This window comes from Myxine glutinosa, chromosome 1, assembly GCF_964187855.1.
Source record: "Myxine glutinosa chromosome 1, kmMyxGlut1.1, whole genome shotgun sequence".
NCBI classification, from domain to species: Eukaryota; Metazoa; Chordata; class Myxini; order Myxiniformes; family Myxinidae; genus Myxine; species Myxine glutinosa.
This window is the reverse complement of record NC_136261.1, coordinates 222,966,188-222,980,220: the sequence shown is the minus strand read 5'-3', so window position 1 is coordinate 222,980,220 and position 14,033 is coordinate 222,966,188.

Here is a 14,033-nt window from a genome sequence, read left to right as displayed (position 1 = left end):
ATAATAGTGTAAATAATTTATTAAACCTGTGTTCTTCCTTTTATTCGACCGTCTCGTCCCTTCCATCTATTGACTAAGCATGGTACGAATAAAACCGCTCGAATTGGGTTCCAATACCAGAGATCTGCATGGACCATGTGGTACGCCATCTGCTCGGACGTACTCAAATTACACGTGGTTTGTGCGAGGCTTGATCCCCGCTTCCGCGGCGGCGTAGGTACTTAGGTACGTGCGAGAATTGTCCCGAAACCGTACCTTGCGTCTGCCCGGGAGGGGCGACTCAAGTCTCTCGGTTGCGACGACCCAAAAAGAACAAGGGGCTTAATCTCCCCTTGGTAAGGGCAGGAGGGTCGCGCGTAAACCGTAACATTTGGTGTCCGGGAGTGGGATTGGACTGGGAGTGCGCTTCACGCACTCAAAATTACGTGCGGATGAAATTTAGTATTAAAAAGCCAAATTTATATTCGTACCATGGCTAGCCAAGGCGGTCGAATGCCGGTGGAGGTAGAAATAGAGGAAGAAGACGGTGGGAGGGATTTTCGAAGCTCCACACGGTCTCCACGTTTTTCGAAGTTAAGTCTGTTCACAATTGTATTTTGTCGAAACTGTATTAATCTTTCGGTGTGTGAAGTTATTGTGTGCAACTTTGGTTGTTTCTCGGTGCTTATCTTTCATAAATTGATCGTCTGTTTGCCGTGTCGCGAGCAAGGCCTTTGCCGCGTCGCGAACGATTTGAAATCGAAGTTAAGTGATTGTTCCCATTTGTATTTTCGTTAAAACTGTATTTATTTATGGTGTTGTATGTATATTGTGTCCCGACGAAGATTTTTCGGTGCAAATCTTTCATACCTGTATTGAAAATCGTGTTAATTCGTGTCGTGTCTTGAGGCCTTGTACAGTGTGCACTGTACAACCTTGAGGCTTTGTTTTTCTCTCAGCGGTCCGTCGTTTGTGATCCAATAACTTTCGTTCTCTGTATTCCCAGACTTTTCACCCATAGCCTACTTCCTTGTGTAAATCTCAACTCAAAAAAAAAAAAAAAAAAAAAAAAAAAAAATTCCTTCTCTGTTCTCATTCGTTTATTCATTCTTATTCGTTCGTTCGTTCTTCGACCACGTGTTTCTCCCCCATTTCCCCAGATAGTTTTCACTCATTAACCTTCAATGTTTACACTTTCCCCTCAAGTTATGTATTCCGTTAAAGCGCGGCGTTACGCGCGCTGCTTGTGAGCAAGGAGGAAGCGGACAAGCGGTGGCGGTGTCCGCCACACCGTCATATTTTATAACACCTTTTTCTTCTTCTTCTTTAAAAGGCTGCTTTCGACTTGCTCACCAAATCAATTCATCCCAAAAAAAATATCCATCTCCTATAGTGCCTTTTTTCTACATTCCCTAAACTCTCCTGCACTCCATCCTCCATCCAGCGTCCTTAAACGTATTTTTAACTCGAAGGTCACAAGAAACTCATTTTGCAATAAATGTTCGTTTCCCATAAATCGTACACTTTCAAAAATCCAATCTCACCCCTCCCCTCCAAATCTTCCCCATAACCCCTCCCCTCCAAATCTTCCCCATCACCCCTCCCCTCCAAATCTTCCCCATCACCCATCCCTTTCAAATCTCCCCCCTTGCCTCCTCCCTCCTAAACTACCCCCTCACCCCTCCCCGCCAAGACGCCCCTCGCCCCTCCCCTCCTAGACTCCTGCCTCACCCCTCCCCTCCAAATCTCCCCCATATCCCATCCCTTTCAAATCCCTCCCCTTGTCCCTTCCCTCCCAAACTCCCCCCTCACCCCTCCCCTTCAAATCTCCCCACCCTCATTGCTTCTCAATTTCCCCCCTCTCACTCCCCCTCCTCAAAGCGTCCTCCCCGCTTCTTCCCCCTTCAAACTCTCACCTCCATCTCCCCCAACCTTCTGCCTCGCTCTTCCCCCTCCTCAAATAACACCTCATTGTGGCTCACCCAATCACCATCAAACCTTTTGTCCGCCCCATCCTTCCCTTTCTCCGAGCTATTCTGAAATCTCTGACACACCTTCAACAGCTCTCCCTACCTCTTCCACCTCTTCCACATCTTACCCTACCCCTCCTCCCCCCTGTTCTGTATCTGATGCTCCCCCTTCCTCTTCATTAACGGTATGGACCTCAAACATCCGGGGCCTTCGTTCAAACTTAACTGATCTCTCCATACAGGTTGCTTCTGTCAAACCAGACGTGATCTGCTTAACAGAAACTTTCCTCCTTTATGATGTCTCTGATTCCATAGTATCTCTCCCGGGCTACTCCCTCCTCCGGTATGATAGACCTGAGCCTCGTCCTGGAGGCGGGGTTGCTATCTTTATCAAAAACTCTCTTCCTCACTCGCCCTGCACTGCACTCTCTCCACCTCACCCCCAGGAATACCTCTGGCTACGGCTTCCCCTTCGCTCCCACCTCTTGTTCATATGTGTGTTGTACCGTCCACCAAACAGTGATGACTCCATCTACATCTCGCTGTCTGATGATATGGACCAACTTCTATCTACTCATCCCAACTCTCTCTTCCTCATATGTGGTGATTTCAACTGTCATCATGCCAGTTGGCTGGGTGTGGGTACCTCTCTCACCAGCCATGGCTCCTCAGCAAAGGACTTCTGCGACTCACTGGGACTGACACAATCTGTCAATTTCCCGACCCGGATCTCAGTCAACGGAACATCTTCTCTTCTGGACTTGGTTATGACTAACTTCCCTGAAAATGTCTGCTGCTCTTCTTCTGCTCCGATCGGATCATCTGATCATGTCCTTGTTAAAGTGGACATCTCTCTGACCATCCTCAGGGAGCCTGCTCAGCGTCGACAAGTCTGGCATTTCACTCAGGCCAACTGGCACGGTCTTCAAGCAGCCATCAATCATCTGGACTGGTCTCCCATCTCTACCACCTCTGACATCAACTCATCCTGGGAATTCTTCCAAAGTCTCTCTCATGCACAGATTTATCCCATCTCGTCTTCAGTTGTCATACCCTTCCTCCCGTCCATGGTACACGGAATCTTGTGGTGAGGCTGTTGCCCAGAAACAACTTGCCTTCGTCTCCTGGAAAGCAAATCCAACGGAAGGAAATCTCATTTCCTTTCACAAAGCCCGAAACAAGTGTGTGTCCACCCTCAGGAGAGCCAGGAAACAATATCTCTCCATTCTCAAGACCGAACTCTCTTATCTGTCTCCCTCTTCCAAATCCTGGTGGCGTCTGGTCAAATACGTTTCTGGTGTTTGTTCCCCCTCCATCCCCCCCCTTACCTCAAACGGCTACACAGCTGACTCCGCACGTGAAAAAGCTGAATGCCTCAACTCTGTGTTTGCCTCTAAATCTTGTGTCCCAAACCCATCCCTCTCTGTACCCACCATACCCAGTCGTACCCTGCTGCTCCTGGACTCCGTGTCCTTTCCTCCTGACAAGGTGGAAAAGTTTCTGTCAACCCTCGACTCTGATTCTGCAACTGGACCCGACGGCATCAGCCCACGGGTCCTAAAATCCTGCTCTGCTGCTCTATCTCACCCTCTCTCTGTTCTCTTCACCCTCTCTTTTGCTCAAGGTCAACTGCCATCTGCTTGGAAATCAGCCAACATCACCGCTTTGCACAAAAAAGGTGCAAAAACAGATCCTAGCAACTACAGACCAATCAGCCTTCTCCCAATTATCAGCAAAGTCATGGAATCCATCATTGCTTCGGATATGAAATCTTTCCTCTTCTCCAATGGCTTGATCTCTGATCATCAATTTGGTTTCAGACCAGGTCACTCTACTCTGGACATGCTGCTTCTGCTGTCTCAACAATGGATGGAGGTCCTCAATGCCAAACAGGAAATTAGAGCTGTCTCCCTCGACATATCACGTGCCTTCGACACGGTCTGGCACCCCGCTCTGCTCACCAAACTCTCCTCCTTTGGTATCCATGGAAATCTCCACGCATGGCTGGCGGACTTCCTCTCTAGTCGTCGTCAACGTGTGGCCCTGAATGGGTTTCTCTCATCTCCTCTTCCTGTTCAGGCTGGAGTTCCCCAAGGCAGTGTTCTGGGCCCCGTGCTTTTTCTGGTCTTCATCAATGATCTCTCTGACTCTCTCGAAAATCCTCTCTATCTCTTTGCTGATGACTCCACTCTCTGCCGCTCCATTCCTCTTCCCTCAGATCGGCAGTCTGCTGCCTCCTCACTCTCTGAAGACCTGGACAAAATCACAGACTGGTCAAACAAGTGGAACATGTCTTTCAATCCTGACAAATCTCACACTCTTACTATGTCTCTCCGAAAAGATCGACTGGACAACCCTCCCATCTACTTTCTCAACAATCCTCTCCAAGAAGTTCTGTCGCTCAAGATTTTGGGTCTCACTATCTGCCATGATCTTTCTTGGGAAAACCACATTTCCAAGCTGGCCTCCAAAGCCAGTCGCCGACTGGGCATCCTCCGTCGTGCGAAGTCCTTCCTCGGCACACCTGAGCTCCTCACCACATACAAGGCTTTCATCCGCAGCTCAATGGAATACTGTTCTCCCCTATGGGCCGGTGCTCCTGCCTCACACCTAGCTCGGCTTCACGCTGTTGAAACCAAAGCTTTCAGAATTATTGGAATCTCCCGCGATGAAGCTATCTCTGAGGGCCTTTCACTCACTCACCGCAGGCAGGTAGGTGGTCTTTCTGTCTTCTACCGACTCCTCTCCGGCCTTGCACCCCCAGCTCTCTCTGTGCTCTGTCCCCCAAATATTCCTACAGGTCGCACAAGATCTGCCAGCAACCCTCTGATGGTTAAACTGCCAAAATCTCGGCTCGCTGCTCACCTTCACTCTTTCATTCCTCTTTTCTCCCGCCTCTGGAACAAACTCCCTCACTCCCTTCAATCCCACTCCTCCCTCCAGGTCTTTAAAACAGCTGTTCACCACCATCTCTTATCTTCCCCCATCCAAAACCTTGATCTTTTCTACCCCCGCTAATTCACCCCAGATCCACCTTGTTTGAAATTCCAACTTCTTTCCTGGAAGTCCTGGCAGTGTCCATATGTTTTATACCTCTCCCACCGCCCCCTTCCCATGCCCCCCCCCCCCCAAAGCCCTCGCCCTCTCTCAGATCTCTCGATGTCTCCATGTCTCTCGGTCCCTGCTCTCAAATGTTGTGTTTGTGTCCTTCCCCCTCTCTCCCCATCTTGTCTACCGCTCCCGATGTTATATGTTTTATGTGTCGGTTTGTCTTTCTGTGTGATTAATGTTCGCTCTTTCACGAGCCTCGATCTTGTATACAAAAAAAAAATAATAATAAATAAATAATTAATGACCCAGGACCCACAGGAGGAGTTGGTAGATGAAGGGAAAATTGATGAGGGGCCGTAGCTGGCGAAGAAAATGGCGGCGCCTTGCACGTGGCAGCGGCAGCCGAGCCCGCTGTGTAAGCCGGGATTAGCCGCGAACTACTTTTAGCTCAAATACAGGCATCCATGAAAATGGAGGGGGACAAATCAAGGAGGGAAATGAAAGAAATGAAGGAGGGGCTGGAAAACAAAATGGACACCCAGAGAGATGAAGCCAGGTGTAACATGGTAAGATTGGAAAGCAAAATGGGTGGTCAATTGAAAGAAATGGGGGACAAATCCACCCGGGAATTGGAAAAATTTATGGCAGCGTCATAGAAGAACACAAAAAAGCGGGGAGGACATTCGGCGCGGGTTGAGCGAGGAGATCGCAATGGGGCACGACGAGGTGACGCGGAATGCGTGGAGAGCGAGCTTGGGCATAGCGCAGCTAAGTTGACCGGGGCTATAGAAATCGTGACGCGGGGTGTAGAAGAGCCGACCGTCGCCGAATTGGACGAGAAAATTTCATGCGCGCCGGCGGTCGTCGAATAAATAATTGAAATTAAAGAAACAATTGGAGCCGAAGAGATGGCAGAATCAGAAAATAAATCGCGGGAGAAAGAAATGGAGCCTGAACAAAGTCTGTATTTACACCGTGATGCCGTGCTTGCTAACCCCAATAGAGGTTTACAGGTGCTGGCGAAGAAGCCGGGGAAGGAGGACCCTGAGGTGAGAAATAATGGCGCGAATGTGTTAGGCGCGAAAGGGTTTTTGGCACGCTTGGGACAGACGAAACCCGGGCGGTCGCGGAAGATCCATTGTGCGGTGTACGAGGGCGACTGGCATGAAGTACGAGAGAGAGTGTGCACCGGAGTGTGAGAAAAGTGTGCACCAGGGTGTGCGATGAATGGGTGTGTAACAGGAGAGTGCACACCCGAGGGTGTTACGGAGAGTGTGACGGAGGAGTGTGACGGAGAAGTGTGCACCGGAGTGTGCCGGAGAAGAGTGTTACGGAGTGTGTAACAGAAAAGTGTGTGATGATGGAGTGTGTGAAAGGTGTGAGTGCACCTAGGTGTGTGGGTACGAGTACGGAGTTCGAGGGAGAATGCACACCAGAGAATGCGGAAGGAAAGAGTGCGATAACGGCATCTATGGGAGGTGTGGGGACGCATCGGTGAGAGTGCGGTGTGGGTCGCAAGTGGTGAGAACGCGCCTCAAGCATCGACACCGACCGGGGTTGCGTTTAGCGGGACGGATAGCCGACGTGAGCCCTCGGTGAGTTGTGTGCAGCAGGGATCGATGCCGTGGCGGTTTCACAAGGACCGCCATGCATGACCCGTGCCGGCCCCCGCACTGTATGGTTGGTGCCGTGCCGTGGCGGCAAAGGCAATCGGCGAGGTTGAAGGGGAGGTAGGAGATTTCGGAGCCGCGCATCTTGGCGGGTGCGGTGCTCCGATCGTGGGCGGTTGGGTCACCGTGCGTGGGACCGTGAGGCCCCGCTCAGGGATGGAGCCCTGAACCTCGGCCCATCCATACCTCCCCCTTTGGATCGAAAATGCCGGGCGGACACTCCATACAGGCGACCAACCAATCGCATGGATCGCTCGGCCTTTCGAAGCCGAGCTGTGATGACGTATTTCCACACGGAGAGGCTCAAGTGTAGCGGACGGATGAGAGGAGTGTACCCTACATGGAGGAATGTTAGTTTAACCATTCCTCACATGGCCAGGGCTCATGAGCATTAGTTTAGGGGGATGGCAGTGACAGGAACATGGGGGTGCCGGCAATGGTTACCTCCATGGGGCACCGAAGCTAGCCGAGGGAGGGCTCGGATAATGGTAGGGAATTAGAAGACTTTAGAAGACATGAGATTTAAGTAGTGACATTGTACCTGTAGTGGGGACGTAGAGAGATTAGATGGTTGTTAATGACAAAGGGAGTGCATAGTTTAACAGGGATGACGGGGAAGCACAAGTTTTAGGGGAAGTAGTTAGTTAGATGATGCTGTGTGCTTGGTGAGGAATGGTGTGAGAATAAACGGAGTTGTGTGTGAAAACAAATGGAATTGTGTTGAGGTGTATGGAAAGTAGTAATGTGAATTGACTTGCATGGTGTGCAAGACAAAAGGTGTGCGAATTTGGTGTGTGAGCACAAAAGGTGTGCGAGACGAAAAGTGGTGTGTGGAATTAAAGGTGTGGAATGCTTGGTGTGGAATAAAAGGTGTGGAATGCATGGTGCGGAGGAGTGAATGGGGGGAGATGGAACCCATTCACGGACGCCCGGGGTGGGTAGTGTAAAGCCAGGTAGAGGGCTTATGCAAAATTTGTATGGATATTGACACCTGTGGTGCGGGTAGTGGCAAAGTAGTGTTTTTGTTGGGTGCATGAGTCGGTGAATGGCTGGGCGTGTGGTTTAATTGGTGCGTATGGTTATTGGGGCACTCCGCCACTGGTAGTTTGTCGGCCAGGTGAGGCCGCAGGTACGCCTGGGAGCCAGTTAGGGTAGTTGTGAGTTGTTGAGTGGGGCCCGGGGATCCAAAGGAAGGACCCGGGTTGCCCAATGCAAAGGTGGGCATCAGGGGGTAAAGAGCCAGGAGGGGCCTTCCCCAGTTTAGGTAGTCGCAGGAGCAGGAGCTCGGGTGGCGATTTCAGTGGCGGAGGTGCGCAGGTAGGTAGACCTGCTAGTGGAGCCACACGACCCAGCCCCGAAATTGCGCAAGCACACAAAGAAAATTCAGTGGGAGTGAGACCCAAATTTTGGAGGGCACCACAGAGTGGACAATGGGAATTCGGGTTTTTAGAACCACATAGTTTAAAGAGGCCGAATGGCAGGGTACGACCCCGGGTAGTTTAAATGAGTTAATGTCAGTAGTGTAGTTAGGATGAGAAATCCCTTCTCACCATCCGCAGCCAGTCACCAAGGAGGACGAAGCTCCACACCAGGGCTTTGTAAACTGTTTGAGTGGTAAAGACGCATCAGGACATGATGAGACATTGTGTTTGTTCCTTTCATTCCTTCCTGTGAGGGATTGGGAGACGAATTCGGAGTTAGAGGGGGATATGGGAGACAAGACGTAGAGACGAATTTGTAAATACAAGGAGGGCTAGGGTAGTGTAAGCCGACGTTGGGGGGGTACGGACGGATAGGGACGAACCTGCCCCGCTCGCTCTTCCGCGCCCCTTGCGCTGCATTACCTTGTGTTGCTGTGTACTTTTGCGTCCTTTCCGCTTTGCTGGTCGTGCTTTGTCTCTCCCCCCACCCCAGGACCATTTTGGAGGTGGAACTGTGCAGCACCATCGACCTGTTCAGCATTCTTTCAGCACCTTGCTATACCTGTGCAGCCGAACAGCGCAGCATTTGCTGCCATAGTCTTTTGTTATAAGTTTGCTGCACATGTGCAGCACTTTCCTGCCATAAACACTTTGCTGCACATTATTACACTTATGGACCACAAGTTTTGTGGCCTTACACCTCTGCTGTGCAGCACCTTGCTGCAGCATCACCTTGCATCTTCGGACCACTTGTTTTGAGCGGCATTAATGTCACGCAGTCGGACCACATGAGGTTGGCCCTGCTTGGCAATGAAATACAATAAACGCATTTTTTGTGCATTTTTATTATGGTGTGCTAGGGATGAGAAGATTTGTAAGGTAGATAGCCCTGAAGATCAGGAATGGCCTGTATGCTGGTCCGGGGGCTAGCCAGTTTGATAGGCACACAGAAGAAGCAAGATGCAAGAAGGAAGCAGCAAGTGTTATGAATTTATGAGTGTGTTTTGGTTTTGCTGTGCTTTCTCTCCCCTCCAATGTTCTCTTCAAAAAAAAGACAGGTCCTGGGCCATAGAATTGTAAATAAATTACGTTTTTGTGCTTGTAAATGTAAAAATGCTGCCCACCGGCTATGTGTTTAGTTTGACAAATTCCGCAAATCGGTTAGTTGTGGGCGTGATTCTGTAGATAGCTACCCAACGCAATAGGGGGGGACATATTTAGTGTTTTAAAACTGTCGCACCCACGGGTTAGAGTAAATGTTAGGGGGAACCACACCTATATGCCACATGTAAAAGTAAGGTTAATTTTGCAGATCATTCTCAAAACCGGTCGTTCCATTTTGTTGGGTTCGACTCGGGGACGAGTCTGATGAGGTAGAGGGGTAGTGTTGCAGTTTTGAGTTTGTACAATAAAGGTTAATTTCCCCCTCATAGTTTAGTCACACGACAACACGTAGCCTCGCGATAGTTCAGTTATGTCTTAGTAAATGTAAGCATCGTCCTTTTCCTGTGTTAGTTTTGCGTTGAGTAGAATCATGAGAGTTAGGTCCTTCCATTGCTTATGCCGCCTCGATACTGTGGTTTTTGGCGCAAATTAACACGAGGCAGGCCTGACAAATCGAGGCAAAACAGAAGGAAGGCGGAGGAGAAGCCGACGGTAAGAGCGAGCTGCCAATCAGGGCTCGAAGGGAGTGGCTTAGCACTGCGTCAAAAGGCGTGGTTAGAACATTCGATACGGACTAAGGGCGTGGCAATAAAACCCTTTGCGCAAAGCCCCCACCCCAGTAGTTTTGGGGAGAGGCGCTTGAAGTAGTTAGGAGAGAGGCGCTTGAACAAGTTTGGAGAGGACCTGCGCTGGGTGATGAGCTTGGGTAGTTACGGGAGAGGCGCCTGAGAGTGAACAAGTAGTTATGGGAGAGGCGCTTGACGAGTGAACAAGTTCTGAGGAGAGGTGCGCTGAAAGAAGCCAAACAGGTTTTGAGGGAAGAGGCGTTTGAACACGTTAATTGCTCGGTTGAGCTTGAGGTGGATCCTCTCGATTGAGTTACGCGAGTAAACGCGCGCCGCTGATTAATAGCAATTTCGGAGCCGCGCAAGGGCATTTTGGTGCGTATGGAGACCGAGGTTGAAGGGGAGGTAGGAGATAATGTCTGGCGGGGTAGAGCAATATGTAGAGCAGCTAGATCTGAATAGGTAACATGCTTCGTGTGTCGCGGTAAGGAAAACTACTTGTAATAAGTTCTTCATGTGTAGGCGTTTGTCGGGTTAAGATGTATACTTGTGAATCTACCAGGAGGTTCGTGTGTTAAGTAGAGTTAGGGATTAAAGAGTAGCGCCCTTGTATGTCTCACCTGGTCAGCCAAACCTTTGTCCCTTTTGGCACCACAACCACTTAGACACTTAGTTAGGATCTTTATTGCAACACTAAATAATGCCCTTCCTTGACATGACTGTGAAAGAGAACCAGCAAAAGGAAACCAGGCCAGGACACCGCCGCATGGCCGCCGCCATTTACACCTCTGACAGGCCTATCCACCTCGAGTGCCACGTGCTATGACCACACCACAGGCCTGTGATTCGGTGGATGCCACTGATTGGGTGGCGCGCCAAGGCTGACGTCACCACTGCGGAGTGATACGAGGGGCGGCAGGACTTTTAACAGAGTGAGTGAGTTGCACGGCAGTTGGTGCAGAGCAGTTGCACGGGAGTTAGTTCAGTGAGTTGCATCTGGCAGTGAGTCTTGAGACGCAGTGGAGTGAGTGAGTTGGCAAGCAGAAGAATTGGCCAGCAGTGGAGTTCGGACAGGGAGATAATTGTGAGAGTTGCTTCGTTGGCTTGAACTTGGCTCGAAGTGGCACTTGGCGTGCAGTGGACTCGCGCTCTCGTCCCCCCTTTGCCTTTCTTCATCGTTCTGTGTTCGTGCTCGAGTTGAGGGTCGACCTTGTGTGGACCTCGCTGGCCTGCGTTGGACGCGTGGTGCCTGGTGCACGGACCTCGCGGGCGGTGAGAGGATCGGAGCTTGGAACGGGGCCTACCTCGTGTGCAAACGATTGCAGCTTGGTGCGAGGCCTGGTGGCGGCCGAGCGGGGCCGTGTTACACGCAAGACTACAGACAGATAAGACTGCACACTACATTACCTTTCCCAATTACATGACGAACGTGTTCTTTTTATTAATTCATATTCCCTCATCTCGTTTCTGAAATCTGTCGTGTGGGGACGTCCCGATTAGGATATTTGTTACCGGCGCGTGCTTTTTCCTGTCCTTGCCTTTTTCCTTTAATAAACCCTTGTATTATTTTGCATCCCCTGTTAAACCTGTGCCCGCTTGAGTTAATCTGCTTACAGGACCGGAGCTACGTTGGTGCGCTGAAGGTAAGCTTTTGCCGCAGCCTCCATTTTCCTTCTCCCTCCGGCGCGGCCATAGTAAAATCCGTGTTTGGGTTGTGCCTCTGAATAAGACCGTTTAGGTTATCCACGACTCTGGTGTTAACCGGAGTTGCACGACAATATATATATATATATATATATATATATATATATATATATACGTATATATATATATTGTTGTGAATATGGCATTTGGCCTCCATATCCGCTTGTAAATATTCCCCTATTTCCCCAATACTCCCCAACTATCCCCAATCCCCCATTCCCTAGTCCCATTGCCTGTAAATAACACTCTGTAGAACCGACCTTCCCCTTTTTCCCCCATTAAATGTCGTGCCCAGGTCCACCGCATCTCACGTAGACAACTTTCGGACATCTTGCTAGTTATTCTTAGTCTATGTCAGTTAAGGACTCGTTTCCATTAATTCTGACTCTTCGTTGCACCAGAATGTGATTATATGGCACCAGTAGTGAGTTTAGGACCTTCCCATACCTCCTCCCATCTTCTTCCCCAAACAACAACTACAACAACAACTACAACAACAACTACAACAACAACTACAACAACTACAACAACAACTACAACAACAACTACAACAACAACTACAACAGCAACTACAACAACTACAACAACGGCGCGCGCGGGGAGTGTGCGTCCTCACTCCGGCTCGGTTAGCCGCCATTACCCATGTGCGCCGACGGGGTTACCACGAAGGGGCTGCCTGTCGGCCCCTCGTCAAGGGCGGAGCCGGTAACCCCCGCACCCAATGAGAAGCAACGGGCCGATTCCATCTGGGGCGGAGCTAACGAGCCGAGGGCGTGTCACTCCCCGCCGGATATACGCAGCGACTTACCGGACGTGACGTCAGATGCGCCCCCAGCTTGAGAAGACAAGTCACCACCTCCGAGCGCTGAGTGAGACCTCCCGCATCTTTGGACTGGACCGGGTCGATTTTGCCCCTGAGCCAAGGTGCACCTTGAGCCATCGAAGACCTGCCCCTCCTTGCCATCAATCCCCGTGTGAGTCAGTTTTGTCCCGTTTATCTGTCGTCTGTCGGGGCTAATATAAGAGTGTGTCGAAGTGCCTGCCTTTCTATGCTGTCCCTCTTGTCGTTGTAATCTGACCTTCCGCCCTAATATAACCTCCTCCGGAGGTCTTGAGAACCGTATCCCTGGTGTCGTGTCATTTTAATCCCAGCCGTTGTGTCCTCTTCCTTCATTGATTTAGCGTAGCGCGACTCGGCAACGTTCGAGTATAATCGGGTAACTTGTGCGGACACGGCGGCCATTCCGCTCGGCCCACCATAACATCAAAGTCGTGTCTGTAACAATTGGTGTCAGGAGTGGGATTCGGACCTGGGACTAAATTTGTTAGGCCCAAATTTTGGGAAGTAGAATTCGATCCGGAGCGCGTTTACGCGCTCGAAATTATAAAGGCGAAATTTGATTGTGTTTTACAAAATATAAAAACCCGAATTTTGAAAGTCGCGCTATGGCGGATCAAGACAGCTGGGGTCCGGTAGAGGAGAGTGAGGCAGGGTCGGTCCAGGACCAAATTGAGGGACGCGAGGAGAGCGAAGCAGCGAGGGTAGCAGACGCACAAATTAGCGTCGTTGCGCCCGACATTGCGGGTGCGCAAAATGGCGCCTCGCTGGTCGCGGCGCCCGCGACCGTGGCAGCGCCCCTGGTGGATTCGAACCTTTTCCTCCTGCAAATGAGGGCCTTTATGGAACAAATGGGAGACCAAATTGGAGGTTTGAAAAACCGGATGGATGCTCAGAGTGAGCGATTGGAGGGCCAAATGGGGGTAATGGGAAACCAATTGGGGGTAATGGGAAGCCAAATGGGGGTAATGAGGGACGAAGCGAGGGGTACCGGTGAGGGATTAGACAAGAAATTAGAGGGGTTAGACAATGGGATAGAAGGGGTGAAACATGGGTTAGGGAGTAGAATAGAGGGATTAGACAATAGATTAGGGGAAATACAGGAGGGGTTAATGGGGGTAGAAAACATAATGGCCGTTCAGGAGAATCAAATGGAAGGGATGAAAAGGGGGTTAGAGGGGTTAGAAAACAGTATGGAAGGCAAATTGAGGGACATGAGGGACCAAGCGGAAAGGGAAGTTAAACAAATGGGGTAGCAGATAGAGGGGGTCAGAATGGGGGTAGAAACCAAACTGGATGCTCACAGGGAGGAAATGGAGCAGATGAGGGTGGCATCTGGGCAGGAGATGCAAGTGATGGGAGAGGAGATCAGAAGAGGAGTGAGTGAGGAGGTCGGAGGAGTGCGCGAGGAGGTGAGGCACTGTAAGGAGCACATGGAGAAGGAGGTGAGAAAGGGGACAGTAAAATTGCAAGGGGGCATAGAGGACCTGACGCAGGAGGTGGAGCAGCTAACAGAGGGACAAAAAGAACTAACGGACCAGGTAAAGAAGAACACAGCGGTAATAGGAGGGTTAAAAGCGACACAAAATGACCTAAAAAATGACTTGGTAGCGACGAAGAGGGAATGTCAGATGGTACGTGAGGGACTGACAACGAGGTTGGACGAGGTG